The sequence below is a fragment of the Colobus angolensis genome, unplaced genomic scaffold (genome assembly GCF_000951035.1).
Source record: "Colobus angolensis palliatus isolate OR3802 unplaced genomic scaffold, Cang.pa_1.0 Scaffold8, whole genome shotgun sequence".
Lineage (NCBI taxonomy): Eukaryota > Metazoa > Chordata > Mammalia > Primates > Cercopithecidae > Colobus > Colobus angolensis.
This window is the reverse complement of record NW_012121820.1, coordinates 16159155-16175524: the sequence shown is the minus strand read 5'-3', so window position 1 is coordinate 16175524 and position 16370 is coordinate 16159155. Positions and strand designations below refer to the sequence as shown.

At 47.4% G+C, this 16370-nt stretch overlaps 1 long non-coding RNA gene across 1 annotated transcript; it reads right to left on the bottom strand.

Moving 5' to 3' along the window:
• Positions 1-788: 788 nt before the first annotated feature.
• LOC105502513 lies at positions 789-4594 on the bottom strand. The gene is made up of 3 exons (XR_001000355.1): positions 4311-4594; positions 3568-3688; positions 789-930 (listed from the first exon to the last, which is right to left on the bottom strand). It is a non-coding gene; the product is annotated as an uncharacterized LOC105502513 (long non-coding RNA).
• Positions 4595-16370: the final 11776 nt, after the last annotated feature.

The following is a 16370-nucleotide window of genomic DNA, read 5'->3' as shown; positions in this document are numbered from 1 at the left end:
GAAAGTGTTTCCAGAAGAAGAGCATGATCCATTGTATCTATTACTGCTTTAGGGGCCAGTAAGATGAAAACAGAGGACTCACCATTGGGCGAGCAGCCTAAAGGTCATTAGTGACTTTGGTCAAGGCAGTTTTTGAGGGGTGGGGGGGGATTAAGCCTGACTGGAGTGGGCTTAAGAGAGAATGGAGGCCCTGGCAGGCAGATCACTTGAGTCCAGGAGTTTGAGACCAGCATGGATGACATGGTGAAACCCCGTCTCTACAGAAAATACAAAAATTAGCCAGGTATGGTGGTGCGTGCCTGTACTCCCAGCTACTCAGTGTGCTGAGGTAGGAGGGAGCCTGGGAGTTGGAGGTTGCAGTGAGCCGAGATTGTGTCACTGCACTCCAGTCTGGACACCAGAGTGAGACCCCATCTCAAAATAATAAAAAACAGAGAGAATGGAAGATTCTTCCTTTTCTTTTTCTTCTTCCTCTTCTTTTTCTTCTTCCTCTCATCCTCTTCTCCCCTCTCCTCCCCCTTTCTCCTTTCCCTTTCCGTCCCCTCTCTTGGAGGTGCCAGCATTACCAGGGACTGAGGAAGCAGCAGGACCAAGAAGGCGGCAGCCTGGCTGGAGACCATGGATGTCTCCAGGGGGCCATGGTCACAGTCATCATGGTTGGGGTATTGTTTGCATACAGGAGACTGGGCAAACATTGAGGGTAATGGGAGCCAGCTCCCCCTCCCCATCTAATCAGTACCCCAGTCCTGCCAACTGCCCCTCCATAATCTTGTGATCCTCACGCGGTGTGCCTCTACACACATATTTACTGCAGTTCTATTCATTCGTTGATTTAACAAATAGTTTTGAGCCTGCTACTGGCTGCCGGATGGAGATCTTAGGATATAGCAGTGAACGACACACAGTCCCCGCCCTCATGGGACTCACATTCTAGAGGAAAAGATAGACATTAATCCAAGAATCACACAAAGAAATGTTAGATTTCAACAATGATAGGTGCCTTACAGAAGAGGCTCCTAGGGCTTTTAGCACATAATAATGGGAGTTTGACTTGCATTGACTTGAGAAGATGACTTTTAAGTGGAGACCTAGTGGTGGAAGTGGTAGGAGGTAATTAGGCAAAGAGCCAGAGAGAGTGGCCCAGGCAGGGGACACAGGTGGCCAAGGTCTACTGGGCTTGGGAGTTGGGGGTTCACGGGACATGTGAGCAGGGCAAGGTTAGGGAGGAGGAGTGGTGAAGAAGATGAGGCCATATGCTGGGTGTAGCGGCTCACGCCTGTACTCCCAGCTACTTGGGAGGCCGAGACAGGACGATTGCTTGAGGCCGGGAGTTTGAGACCAGCCTGGGCGACACAGCAAGACCCTGTCTCTACAAAAATAAATCAGTAAATAAGGCCAAAGGATGAGCAGAGCCCAGACCATGCAGGACCTCATAGGCCATGATAAGGAGTTTGGTTTCTTTCTAAGAGCACTGGGAAGCCAGCATAGGGGTTTAACGAGGTGCAACATTATCTGGTTTGTAATCTTTAAACAATTTTTTAATTGACACATAGTAATTGTGCATATTTATGGGGCATTAATGATGTTTTGATACATATAATGTATAGCAATCAGATCAGAGTAATTAACATATCTGTCATCTCAAATATTTATCATTTCTTTGTGTTGGGAACATTCAATATCCTTCTTGTAGTTATTTGAAACTAATACATTATTGTTAACTCTAGTCATCCTATACTGGTATAGAACACTAGAAATTATTCTTGGTATCTAGCTGTAATTTTGTATCCTCCAGCAAAACTCTCCCTATCCCCACCCCTTTAACCCTTCCCAGCCTCTGCTAGTGTGTGCTCTACTTTTTACTTCTATGAGATTAGCATTTTTTAGCTTCCACATATGAGTGATAACACGTGGTGTTTAATTTTCTGTTTCTAGCTTATTTCATCTGACATAATGTTTGTATTCTTAAAAGAGTCTGGCTGATGTCTGGAAAATGGATTGTAAGAGTGTGAGAGTGGAAGCGAGGAGACCAGAGAGGTAGTTTTTGTCGTGTAAGAGAGACAGGATGCTAGCTGGACTAGGACATTGGACATGGTGGTAGAGAGGAAGCAGGAGACAGAAGTGCTGGGATGAGTGGGATGAATGGTGTCTTGACTGGTGGGGAGGGTACATTGAGGAGTCAGGCTTTGGGCTTAGTAGCAGGGTGGCTAGTAGGGCTGATCCCCAAGAGCCCAGAAAACAGGGAGAGCAACAGGCTTTGGGGGCTAATGGGGCATTTGATTTGAGGCTTGCTGCAAAATGTCCACACGGAACATTCGAGCAAGCTGTTGATTGTGCAGATCACAGTTCAGACTAAAGCAGCGACATCAGCCTCAACTTACCAGCGGCAAGCATTTGAACAAGCCTAATTTTTACTTGCCTCAAGGCGCACATGAGAATGAACTGCCCAGGAGAAATGACCTCAGGCTGGATCAAGCAGAGAAGGTGTCATGGAGGAGGCAGGACTGGAGCTGGGGGAAGGATTTGAGGAAGGGAAGGGAGGGTACACCAGGCAGCATGAACAAAGGCCCTGAGGTGAGAATAAGTTTGGGGCATGCTGAGGGTCACAGAAAATGCAGAACAGCCCATTTTAGGTGATGGCCACCTCTATGGAGGCAGGCAAGGAGGGAAGAGGTCCAGGAAGGGAGGTCAGGAGCCCGCAGAGTTCCTCATAATGTTCTAGTGCTTAAGCTGTGTGCTGGGCAGATGAGCATTTGTTATGTGATTAACTCTATTTTCTTGTTCTTAGATAGAGTCCCTCTGTCATGCAGGCAGGCTCATTGCAACCTTTTCCTTCCCGGCTCAAGCAATCCTCCCACCTCAGCATCCTGAGTAGCTAGTACTACAGGTGCATGCCACCACGCCTGACTAATAAAAACAATTTTTTTTGTACAGATGAGGTCTCACTATGTTGCCCAGGCTGCTCTCAAACTGCTGGACTCCTGTCTCCTTCGGCCTCCCAAAGTGCTGGGATTACAGGCATGAGCCACTGTGCCTGGACTGATTGACTTTCTATATAAATATTTTTTGTTTTGTTTTGGTTTTGAGATGGTCTGTCATCCAGGCTGGAGTGCAGTGGCACAGTCTTGGCTCGCTGCAACCTCTGCCTCCTGGGTTCAAATGATTCTCCTGCCTCAGCCTCCTGAGTAGCTGAGATTACAGGCACGCACCACCATGCCCAGTTAATTTTGGCATTTTTAGTAGAGACAGGATTTCACCATGTTGATCAGGCTGGTCTCGAACTCCTGACCTTGTGATCTGTCCACCTTGGCCTCCCAAAGTGTTGAGATTATAGGCAAGAGCCACCGCACCTGGCTGGTGGACTATATTTTGTATAGTTAAGATCATTTTTTATAATTCGTGGTCTAGAGGGATGAATAGAGGGGAGAGTAGAGAGGGGTCTCTTAGGCTTGAGTTTACATTGTTTACATTGCAGCTTCCTAATGGTGTGACTGTGGGCCTATGGATAAGGGACTTCATGCATTTGAACCTCTTTTGATGTGTAAAATGGGCATGAAGAATTCTTACCTCATCATCTCTCCTTCCCTCCCTCTTTCCCTTTCTTCCTTCTTCACTCCCTCTCTTTCTCTTCCTTCTTTCTGAAAAATATTTACTAAATGTCTACAGTGTGGAAGGCCCTGCACAAGGTCTGAGAGACACGCTCCTTTATGGTACTTACAGTCTTGAGAGGGACAGACATGAATCAACCAAATACATGAATGCACCACTGCAGACAGTGATGAGAGCTATGAAGACAACAAACGAGAGCTTCCGTGGTGGAGAATAAACAGGTACCGAGACAGGGTGGCCAGGGAAGGTATTTCAGAGGAGATGCGAAGGAGTCTGTCTTGGAGGGAGTGAAGACAGAGGGGAATGTGTCAGTCAGAGGGCACAGCATGAGCAAAGGTCCTGAGGAGGGAAGCACAGGGGAGCTTTGAATGTTGGTGTTAGCAGTGCAGCCAGCGAGGGGTGGGCAAGGGGGAGAGAGGCATGGCAGGAGAGGCTGGGAAGACGTGTGCATTCAGGAACATGGGCTTGCAGAGCACGTAGCATGGTGCTTTGTGTGTGTGCTCAGGAAATGCTGGTGGCCTTTCTTCCCACCTCTTCCTGGGGGCCATGGCTAGGGTGACAGATGGATGTCTGAGGGCAGAAAGGGGGCTTGGAGGCCTGGGAAGCCTCTAAAGAGCACCTATTGTAGCTATGACAATGAGTCTAATGCCTTACTTCCTCCCCAGCATGCCCCAATTGTACGTTCGCACTCTTTACTGTACTACCTTGCAGTGCCCTCCCACTGTGACTTGGGTGGACATTGCTCAGCCATAGGACTTGCTCAGGCCAATGGGATGAGAGCAGCGGTGCATCAAGCAGGGGCTTGATAAGCGCTTCTGTGGTTGGGCTTGCCTACTTGCGCCTCAGCTACTGCCACAAGAACATGCCTAGCGTAGCCTGCTGGTCCTGGGAGGAGGAGGTGGCAGAGCTGAGCTACCCCAGCCAAGACAACCCAGCTGACCCAGACTTGCAAGTTAATTAAATGCTGTTTGTTGTTTACCAGGGGGATTTTTCTGGCTGTTCTGTGTGCAGCACTCAGTTCCTTGCTGCAGTGGGGTCCATGGATGCCGGGTCTTTTCTGCCTTCACCCAAGCCCAGGAATACTAGAAGAGAGATGGTTGGGCCAAGCCCAGGATTCTGACCTTGGACCTGCTGAAGCCTCACCCTAGGCACCAGGAAAGCCCTTCTCCATATGGGGTCTCAGTTTTACCATCCATTTAATGAAACATCTGGCCCTGATTGCCAAGGCCCTCATAGGAACTAAGAGCTCAGTTTGACTATGTGCCTCCCTTACTTAAAACACTCAGTGGCTCTCCATTGCTCTCAGAGAGAAGTCGAAGCTCTCTAAACTGCATTCAAGGCTCTGCATGGTTTTCCTCCTGTCCACATCTGCTGTACAGCTCCTACCACTCACTCTTTGCTTCAGCCATGCCTTATTGACTCCAGTCTTCTCATCATGCTGTGCCTGTTCATGCCTCTGAGGCTTTGCACCTGCTATTCCCTCTGTTTGCAAAGCCTGCCACTGCATTTCTCTGTTTTGTGAATTCTTATGCATGGGATGTGGCTTGTTTTTAACTAACTTTCATTTCCTAATATTCATTGAGCTCTTACACTATGCCGGGCACCTTGCCAAGCCCTGTGTTCTAGTTTAGTCTTCCTGGCAACTCTATGAGGTAGGTATTATTATCACCTCTGTTTTCAATAAGCAGAAAAGTAAACAGACTGATCCAAGGTTACACAGCTAGCAAGTGGTGAAGCCAGCATACAAATTCAGGCATCTACAACAGATTTGAACCTAGGTCTATCTGTTTCCAGAGCCTATGTCCTGTGGAGTCACCTCTCCATGATGCTGCTTGCAGAATTATCATGCAAGTGCAAGAACTGTATTCATTCAACTAACAGAGATTTTCTTGAGTGCCAGGCACTATGCCAAGCTCTTCATGAGCAATGACTTCCTTAATCCCCATACCAGCCCTAGGACGCCATGATTCTTGTCGATCCCATTTTGCAGATGAGAACAACTGAGGCCCAGAGAGGTAAAGGGACTGGTATAAGGCCATGAAACCAGTAAGTGGTGAAGTTGGGACACATACCCAGGCAATCAGATAGATGCCCAGACCCAAACTTGACCTCTTGGCCACAGTGACTTTCAATTTGCCATAAATTTCAAGATCCAGCTTGGGCACCAACTCCAGGATGCTGAATCACTAATTCATGGCTCTGGGGAGCCAGGGGATTCATGGCTCTGGCCTGTCCAACCCCCCTCCCCACCCCCAAGGACTTCAGAGCTGACAACCCAAGATGCAGTATGGTTTGGACAGAAGTCAGATGTTTGACAACACTGTTGGCCATCCCCCATCTCCCCAGTTTTCAGCCTGATGCGCTGACCTCAGCCCCCACCCTTCCCCTTGGGCCTCAGGCTCTGAATCCAAACAAACACAAAAAGCCAAATGACTTTCACTCTGTCCCTTCCAACTCAGTGATTTTGGAGGAGAATAAATACTGAAGCCACTGGCATGAATAGAAATTAATATAAAACTGTGCTAAGTGCACAGGGATGTTTTTTAAAAAGAAAAAAAATTTCTCAATTTAAAATCTCTACACAAATAGACTCTTCTAAGGTCAAATGAAAGATAAATGCCTCAGGAAAGCAAGGAAGTCATCATTTAGGCCGACTTTTTTTCTCTCTCTCTTTCATTTCCTCTCTCTCTCGTTCTGTCCCCACCAATATTTCTTTCTATCCCTGTCTTTGCCTCTCTTATCTGCCACTCGCTCTTCCTGTCTGCGTGTTTGTATGTGTCAATCTGTCGCTTTTATTTCAGTGGCAGAATTGCAACTGTGGGTGAGTAGTATGACCTTGGTCAAGTCATTTCCCAGCATTGTGCTTCTGTTTTCCTATCTTACATAGGAAGTACAATTACTTTTTGCAGAGGGGTATGAAGCATAGCAGGACCTCATAAAATAAGATTATGCTTCTAACCAGAGCTGGGCAGTCTCGCCCACCATCTAGGTTTGGGCCTGGAGGATGGAAAAGATTAGGAGCAGGCACCATCTGGTCACCAAGTGATGCCAATGAACCAATGGACTGAATGGCCTTCTGACCTTGGCCTCTTTACTGTCCATCTAATTCAACCTAAAGTTGTCTTAAGAAAATGATTCTGGTTTGAAAAAAGGAGAAGCTGAGAAACATGTAAGGCCAGAGAAGTAGAAGGCATTTTAAAGGTGAGATAAGAACCACCTTGGATGGGAAAACAATCATATGATGAATTTAAATCAAAGCCAGAGGGATTTGATTAGTAGAAGGAAGATCTCCTTGACAACTGAGGGGGAACAAAACACTGGGGAAAACCTACCAGAATGGGAGGCATTAGGCTGTGATCTTTTTAGGGCAGAGATCACATCTTTCTTGGTTACCACTATCTCCACAGGGCACAATAGAGGGTCTGGGTCCATAGGTATTAGTTGAGTGACTGACTTAATAAGTGAGGGTTTCTATTCCTGGAGCCCCCTAAGACAAGACTAGATACCATTTCCCCCAGAACACAGAGCCTTGCTCTCCGATGAGCAATACAATATTGCTCACCAATCATTGGATGAATGTTGAATATGTGAGTTTCCTAGCTGCAAGTATTGCATGTGCAGTATTGCTGTTACTGTACATGCATCTCTTGAGGACTGAGTAGATATTGAAGGGGAGGGGGCATCTCCAGGGTGGAGCAGAAATTGGGGGTGGGGGAGGTTACCTGAATGACACTTTGTCAAGTAGCCTAGGAATTTCTGCCTTGTTAGTTTGAAGTATTCTTCTACCTAGAGGCAGAGTATTGGACTGAAAAAATTATGATAGCCTTTCTGAGAGGGACTAAGCCAGTAGATGGAGAGGAGAGACCTAGGACAATGGAAAGACTGGAAGGAAAAGCTTTTTCTCCTGGGGAAACCCTTGATTGGGAGTCAGAAGTCCTGGATTCTAAACTCAAATCAATGTAAAACAAGAACACCAGGAAGATACACCAGAGCCTTCTAACCAGCAGGAACTACTCTAGTCATATAGCACACATTGGATTTCCTGCAAGGTGGACTTGGAGATGGAGACTAGCATGTAAGGTGCTTATTAGGGCATACTCTTTGTGGCATTACCTGTGGATAAGAGGGAAGGAAGTGGGACTGAGCAAAAGAAGAAGTAGAGGTGTGATACAAGCTCAACAGAGACCTTAGCCATCCCTATAGATGGTTCTGAAGCTGGGATACCTCAGAGTTTTCCAGAGTTGGAGCAGGCCTTTCTTTACATTGCCATATCAATCAGTTATTGGATATAGGCTGCCACAGGAAGAGGTGTTCCCTTGAATGAAGCAACTCCCTTCAGCTGAGGCAACTCCTGTAGGGGACTGACAGCTGATGGCCTCCTGCCAGTGACACTCCCAGTAGCTGGCAGAATAAACCCTTCTATTATGAAGGGGGATCTGGGTGTACATTGCAGTTCCCATCATAGCATGCTACTCCCTTTAACACTAATCCTTATTGCAATCCTACAAGCTAAATATTATTATCACAGTCAAAAGCTGGATTTTGGAGTGTATCAACTTGCCCCAAGCCACACAACTGTTAAGTACTAGTTGTGGAGCTAATTCAAACCCATGTCTTCGTGACTCTCAATTCCTTCCTTCTTAAACTACACCTCATCCTTTGGTATCTTCACCCCTTCCCCCCTACCCAAATTCCACCTATTGCTCTCAAGATTTTGACAAATAACCCCCCTCCCTGAGGCTCAGACTCTCCACCTGTAAAAGAAGGAGATTAAATTATACTTGAGATTCCTAACCAGGAATCCATGAACCCCATGAAATAGCAGGCTAATTTTGGTATTTATGAGCAAAATTTTAAGTTTTAAGTATTTTTCTTGGTAAAAAGCCCATGAGAATGTTTACATCCTAAAAGGTTTGTGACTTCCCAAAGAGGCTGAGATATAACTGGACCAGATGGTCTAAGGTCCTCTTCAGCACATACATGCTGTGATTCTGCACCCTTTAGAGCGGAAGGACCACAGACAGCACCAAAGCCATTCAGCACCACGGACAGAGCCACGCTTCGACGACTTCTGCAGAAAAGTCCCATCAACTACTATACTGACCCAAAGAATGAATGATGCAAGACCTCTGAGTGCCCAAAATCAGTGGGATAGGAAATCAGAATCTGCAACAGACACAGATGGCTTTTCCTCTCCCCCTGCCTTTTCTGTAAAAGAGTCCCAAATGTTGCAATTGTCCTCACAGTGACATTTCCCCCATCCTGGGGGCCTCCTGTCCCTCTCCCCACAACAGTGACGAAGAGGGTATCGAGCCGGGCAGTGGAGTACCCTGGTGACAGATTAGCACTGCCAACCACCGACACAAAACCATTTGGTGTGGGGAAATGATAGATGTTAACACTCATTTCAAACACAGGCAACTGAATTCCTGCAGACAGGCGCCACGGCTGGAATTTAGGGCACAGCTGCTAGGTTCAGATAAGGTGCAGAATCAGCCCAGCATACCGCGATGTTACTTAATAATGAAAATGTGGTGATTGATGCTGCTGTCTCGAGAATATAACCTCCCCATTTGGAGGTTTTCAGCTCCCAAATCATCCATTCCACCGTTTTTTGCCCCCTTTCTTTCTTTTTTTGGAAAGGCAATGTGTGTGTGTGGTGGGGGTGCAAATAAAGGGTTGATGGGGCCTGGCAACATGAAGCTCATGATCCTAAAGAATTTTTTTAGAAGTCCAAAGAGCTTAGTTTGAAAGAATTCAATTCTAGCAAGCTCACCTGGGACAGCAAGTTCAACATGAAAAACTGGTTTGGACAAGTTACCTTCCATATTTTTATGGTTGAAGGCTTCTTTTACTGCCCTACTCCCCATTTCTATGATGTCACAAAGAGCCAATCAGAGTTTTTGATACAGGACCTCAACTCCAACCCTTCCTGAGTTCCAGGAGAGATGGACCATTTATCTACTGTCTTCTGAACAGCATCCCCTGGAGAAAACCTCAGATTCTGCATGTCCAAAACTAATCTAGGTTATAATATCCAAGCAAGCCCCTTCTCCTCACTATGGCAAGTGACACCACCCAAGGCCAACACCTGGGCATTATCTAAAACTCCTCCTTCCCCCTCATCTCCCAAGTCCAGCATCTCAAACCTGCTATCTTTATATCCCAAACCACTCTCTCTTAAATTCACCTACTTTTTTTTAGCCCTATAGCATTAAAATACAACCTCACCCACTTCCCCTAAATAGCCACCTGGGCTCCACCTCTTTTCTCCAGTTCATCTTTCATCCTTGTCATCAGAATAATTTTCCTAAATGGAAATATATCATGTCACTCCTCTGCTTAAAACCCAACATCCTGTAGGCACTCAATGTCCTGTAGGACAAAGTCCATTTTTCTTACCATAGCATCAAAATCTTTAAGGGTCTGGTTTCACTGTATCCCTCAATGTTACTCATGATCTTTACCAAAAGCACCTGAAATATATGCTTATTTTTGCCTCCTTGCCTTGACACATGCCATTCCTTCTGTCTTGCAGGTCCTTCCTCTCCTTTGTCTACCTGAAAGGCATTCATTCTTCAAGATTCAAGACTCAAATTATTTCTCCTTTGAGGAGTCTTTATTACCATCTTTCCCACTCCTGACAATGTCAGTTTCACTTTCTTCTGTGCTGTTACAATGATAGTCATCCTGTATTACAGTGATAGGTTGCCATCATTCCTTCACTTGCTAGAATTGGGTTCAAATCCCTGTTCCATTATTTTTCAGCAGTATGACCTTGAGCAAGTCACAGGACTCTCTCTGGCCCTCAGTTTCTTCTTCTGTAGCCTAGAGATAATAGTAATACCTATCTCATCACTAAATGATAGATGTAAAGCATCCAGTGTGTATCCTGGGACACAGTATGAGCTTAATAAATATTAATTTCCCAGTAGAGAAAAGTTGTTAGTCTACAGCCCATGAAAGACTTGGGAAGTCCCTATCTCAGGTCAGGGTCCTAGAAGCAGAGCCTTGGAGGAATTCTGTGTACAGGGTTAACTGAGAAAGTGCTTTTAAGGAAAGGAGAGAGGGAAGCAGGAGAGGGAAGGGGACAAACAAGGATTTTTTTAGGGTAAAGTCTGTCCTTGGCCTAATCCAAAGGGGGTCTGGAGCATAAGTTACACTGCAGAGTTGTCCCTACCTAGAAACAAGGGAGCTGCCTTCTGTACCCCCTTGTCAGCCATCGCTGGCTATGGGCTGATGCAGGGTGGGTGAACAAGGGTGTAACCTCCCAGAGGAGGTGACCCTCCTCAGCTGAGAGCGATGCTACAAAGAAAGGAGCAGCTGTTGAGGGGCATTGAAGCCTACAGCAACAGGGGTACAGGTGTGCCTGCCAGTGGGAGGGGGTCTGAATGTGATGTCAACAGAATCCACTACAGTCATGAGCGAGAGTTACTGCTTTAAGGAGACTGAGAGGTTGTTTTGCATGTAATGGAGGCAGAGTCCAGACTTTATAGATATCTCCATTTTGATTCATGCAATAATTCATGTATTCGTTCAAAAGATTTTCATTGAACATCTACCTTGTTCCAGAGACTTTAGTAGGCCCTGGAGATACTGAAGAGCAAAAGAAATGGCATCTTTAGGGAGCACATAGTCTAGTAAGGGTGACAGATATTCATCAGATGATCTGTCTTCAAAGACAAAGATTTCTGAAGAGAAGGAACTCAGTTCAGTGAGAGTGTATAACGGAGGGACTCAGTTCAGCCTGGGATGTTTAGGAGGGCTTCCCGGAGGAGGAGACTTTTGAGTGAAGGTACGAAGGGTAAGAGTTCACTGGTGAAAGAAGGGGTGATAATTAGGAGGGGAAGGGGAGATGTGTGGCTCTCTTCCTGCTTGCTTTTGGAAGTCCTGCTAAAAAATGTGAGAGAGCATCTCTAAAGCAGGGAGCACTGCCTTAGAGCTGTTGTCGGTCATTTACCCTTGAGTATAAATGATATTTTAGGTTTTTTTTTTTTTTTTTTTTTTCCTGCAAATAGTTTGTTGAAGGGGAATGAAGAAAAAAGCCTGAGGGGCACTGAACGCTTTGGAGAAAACCATAAAATGGCCCAAAATAAGAGTTAGGGAGAAAAGGGCTTTGAGGCAAACTTGCTGATTTTGAATCTTGCAGCCGTCGCTCCTCCCTCTGTCAGGGCCTCTCTCCTTGTCTCTCACAGACCTTGGAGCTGGTGGGAAGAAGTTTGACTTGGAGCCAGCCATGTCCAGCCTCTGCCTTTTTTGAAGTCAGAGGTAGCAGCTGCCTATGCAACATGATCCAAGTGCCCAACCCTACTCTCTCTCTGCCCAGCCCTACTGCCAACAGCCACTGTTCATTGTCTGAAATTCCCATCAGTAGCACCTCAAAGCCTAGGCTGGGGGTCCTAGGAGCTCCATTCTCATTCTGGCTGTCTTCTTCTGACCTTGGGCGTGTTCCTTCATTTCTCTGGATGCAAGGGCAGGATTGGATTTGCTCCTCCGAGGTCCCTGCAGCCCTAGCTGTCTATGTGTTTTTTTTTCCTCACCACAGTCAACCTATTAAGGTTGCAAACTCAAGGTGGTGATTTGGAGACCCCCAAGAGAGCTGGGGGATGTCTGAGCACCTGGAATCCAGGCTGGGCACCTTCCTCAGTCTTCTGACTGACAGAAGCTGTGGTCCAGCAGTTGGGAGGGAGAAGGGCTCTGGAAGAGGCCCTCAGCCCCTTGTGGCCCTGTAAATGCTGCCAAAATGACTCTGCTCCCTAGATTGCAGCCTGGAGCTGTCAGACACGCGTCAAGGTCAGGGGTGTGCATCTGCCCCAGACACAGCAATAATGGCTTCTAATGGACTGTAAACAGGTGAAGTTTGCTGCAAAGACATTGCTGCTGCTGGAACAATAAAAGCTTCTTTCTTTTTAACCCTCTCCTGGATTTTGATTATGCCACAACTACACTGTCTTTAAACAGGGCCTTCTCCAAAGACATTCTTGCCTGGAATCTCATCCACCCTTAACAACAAGAAGGTTATTATTAGTCTACCTTTCAGCTGGGGAAACTGAGGCCCAGAAAGGGAAAGAGACTTGCGTGAGGTCTGAGACCTATGATGAGGCACAACCACAAGTATAACTTAAGGCTTGGTTGGTCTCATAGCCCAGTCTACTAACCACTACTCTACCCCATCCGCAGCTACTGAGGATTTGTGCTGGACTTTGCTAAGAGATGTAAGAGAGATAAAAAGTGACCTGGGAGCTCAGAGGTCCAGAGGGAAAAGTGAAGACCTTTGAATCACAGTGACCTGAGTTCAGATCTTGATCTCTTTAACTTGCTGTGTGACCTTGGGTCCATTAATTAACCTCTCTGAGCCTCAGTTTCCTTATTTCTAAAGTGGAGCAATAGGATGATTGTGAGCATTGAAAGAAATGAGATGCATGAAAGGCCTGGCACAGAGGTCTCAATAAAGGTTAGTCCCCTCTCCTACCCTCACTCCCCTGGAGTAAAACTGGGACATTTGAAACTTCCTAGAGGAAGTGATGTTAGCGCTGGGGCTGCCAGATGAAAACCAGTGACCCAGGTCCCAAAGCCCACCCCTCCTCTCGGGGATGCTGTCCCCAAGGTCATCATGTGCCAGGCAGGCAGAGAGCAGCCCCCTCTCCCTCCCTCCCAGCCCTGGGCTGGCAGGCATGAGTGAAGGCAGTGAGGACCACAAACAAAGCCAATGAGAAAGCGGTAATTCCGCGGCACCACCATTTCCCATCACACTGCTACTTTTAGTGCCAAGGCAAGGGAGGTTGGATGGCTCCTCCCCTGGGCCATTTTTTCTGAGCCTGTTAGACACCAGGCAGGGAGGTAAGGAGAGTGAGGTCAAGGGCGACTAGGGGAGGAGGGAGTGGGACTTCACCCTGGCCTCACCCACCCTCCACCCCGCCACTCTGCCACTCTGCCCTTTCACCCACCGGCTGGAGGGCGCCTCCTCTTCAATCAGTTTCCCCAGTGGACCTCAGAATAGGACCTTCACCCTCCACTGTGGACTGCACCCGAGGACCCCAGGACAGGACCTTTGCCCTCTACTGTGGACTCCGCCCAAGGCTCACATTCCTGCCCTCACTTCAGTCCCCACTCTATTTCTCTCCAGAGCCCTTGCCACCTTCTGACATGCTTGAAAATTGATTTACGTTCTTTTTTGTTGTTGTCTGTTTCTCCCCAGCAGACCGATTCTCTGCACTAGACTCTCTGAGGGCAGAGATTTGTACCTGTTTTGTTTACTGCTCTATTCCTAGCACCTGAAACAGTGCCCAGCACATAGTAGGTGCTCAATAAAGTACAGAATGTAGTTATCTACCCATCTATTCTTACTATGTAATATTTCATTCAAAACACATTTATGTGAATAAATGAACCTACCTGTTCTGGGCATGGGGTTAGGTGCTGGTGGAATCTAAATGAACCACACAGCCTCCCCTTTGAAGTAGGAGGATCCGCAGTGAAGTGGTGCAATCGTGGAATTACAATTACTGACCGGAGTCAGGATGCCTGGGTTTTTACTTGGTGTGTGACCCTGGGAGAACTTTCTATACCTCTAAGCCTCTGTTTCTCAATCTGTCAAGTGGGGATGGTCAAAGGAGTTGCAAGGAGGCAAGGAGAGCCTGCATTCAAATGTGCTTTAGCACAGCGCCGGCGACCAGGGGAGCTCCATGGACGGTGGCCATGGACCTGCGATCACTACTCTCCATAGCCCGGAATGAAAGCAAGGGCTCTAATGGAGAAAGAAACCACGTGCTGAGGGTCTGCAGGAAAAGAGCAAGTGATCCTGATGTGGAAGGTCAAGGACACAGTCTAGAAGCAGCAGCACAGGAGCTGGACATCCTGGAGCTCCAGCGTTCTTGGTGGAGGAAATGGCAGAAGCAAAGGCACGAGGTGTGGGAGGAGCTGCAGGATCCTAGTGTGTGTGTGTGTGTTTGTGTGTATGTGTAGGGTGGGAGATGAGGAAGTAGAGGAGATGGAGGGGGTGAGATCAGGGGATCCTTAAATGTTGGAGGGAGGAATTTGAACCCTGTCCCAGAGGTGTGGGAGTCACTAAATAATTTTGAGCAGGGGTAGGGCATGGCCCAATGGGATTTAACACATCTGTCTGAGGTGGCCTTGGATGTGGGGACAGGAGGCAGAAAGGGTAGCCAAAAGGGAGCTGATATTCCAGGTGGGAGATGCTGAAGCTTATACAGAATGTTAAGGGGGGAACTGGGTGCTGACCATGGCACTCAGACCCACACTCCCTGCTGATGGGCAGAGGCCGGCTGCCTTGCTCACCCTCATGCCCACGCCTCGTCCCCAAGAGCGTTCCAGTGAAGAGTAGGGGGAAGAAAACTCAGAGCCTATGTCCCTGGCCCCTCCTGAAATATCTCTGACCCTCAGATCCCCCAGCCATCTACCCATCCTGATGGGTGAAAATCCCAGCTCCTCTACCACCCAATGGTGTGACCTTGGGCAAGTCACTTCACCTTTCTGGGCAGGCTCCTTTACGTAAAACATGGAAAAGGCTGAGATGAGAATAACCCCTGAGTCCCTACTCTGTATCAAACCCTGCCACTCACAGGCGGAAGAATTTTTAGTGAAACCTCCAGAAGGAGCCTGATACCCAGAGGGGGTTCAGTCGACATCCTCCTGCCTTTTTCTCTTAGCACTTCAAGGGGGCCTGCTCTGTTTTCAGTGATGCTCTGGAATATCTGGTCAATGAGAGCAACATCTTATGAACAGAACTTTACAGTTTATGCAGCACCTTCAACTCTGTTATCTTACTGGAAGCTCCGTCTTAGAGGAATGTTGGGTTCCATTGTATGGATGGGGAACCTGAAGTTTAGAGAAGTTAAGCAACTCTCCTAAGATCACGTAGGGTTTGAACCCAGGACTATTGCATCCAAGCCCAAAGGGCTTCCCCTCCAGCCTCGCCACCTCCCCAGTCATGTGAGTTTCCTGAAGGCAGGACCCTCTTCCATGTCCTGTCCCCGAGAAGGAGGTGTGTAAGGTAGATATGAGGATGAACAAGGTTATTGTGAGAGCGTTCTTGACCAAGAAAATAGTACATGCCAGTGTCTGATGCAAGGGAAGTTGTGTTGAAGTGGAGGAAATGCAAGCATTCCTGATTTTAGTGAGTACTTCCAACAAGCTTGCGAGGTGAGGATGAAGATTATCTCCATTTTATAGCTGAGGACATTGAGGCTCAGAGAGGTTCATTAACTTGTCTCAGATCTTTCAGCAAATAAGTGATAAAGTTGGGATTGAACCAGGTGGGTTAGCCTGGGTTTCCTAAAACACAAAGTCTGGAGCAAAGTGTACATACTTTATGGGAGGTGCAATTCTTGGGCAGCAAGAATGAGGGGGACAGGGTGGCAGATAGAGAAGACTAGGAAGTAGACACAAAGTGCTATGTTTCTGAGCTGGCCATAGAAACATCTTTTTGAGTCAATGCAGCTGGGTGCTGGGTCACTTGGGGTGGCAGATACACAAGCCATGTGGAACCTCTCATTTTTGGAATGGTCCATTTGTCTGTGGCTCCTTCCTGGCTCATGACTGTCAATGTTCCCAATTTGCTGCAAGGAGTGCTGTTACTTGGCCCCTCCAGGAAGCCCCTAGGGAAGCCTGATCCCCTGTCCTAAGCATGGTGCTTTGTCTGAATGTGAAAGTGGTGGGAAGAGCCTCCCTCAGATCAAGTTGGACCCAGGGGGTCAGCTGCTGCAGCTTGCCAGGCTTGATGGGGTGTCTGCAGAAGGCTG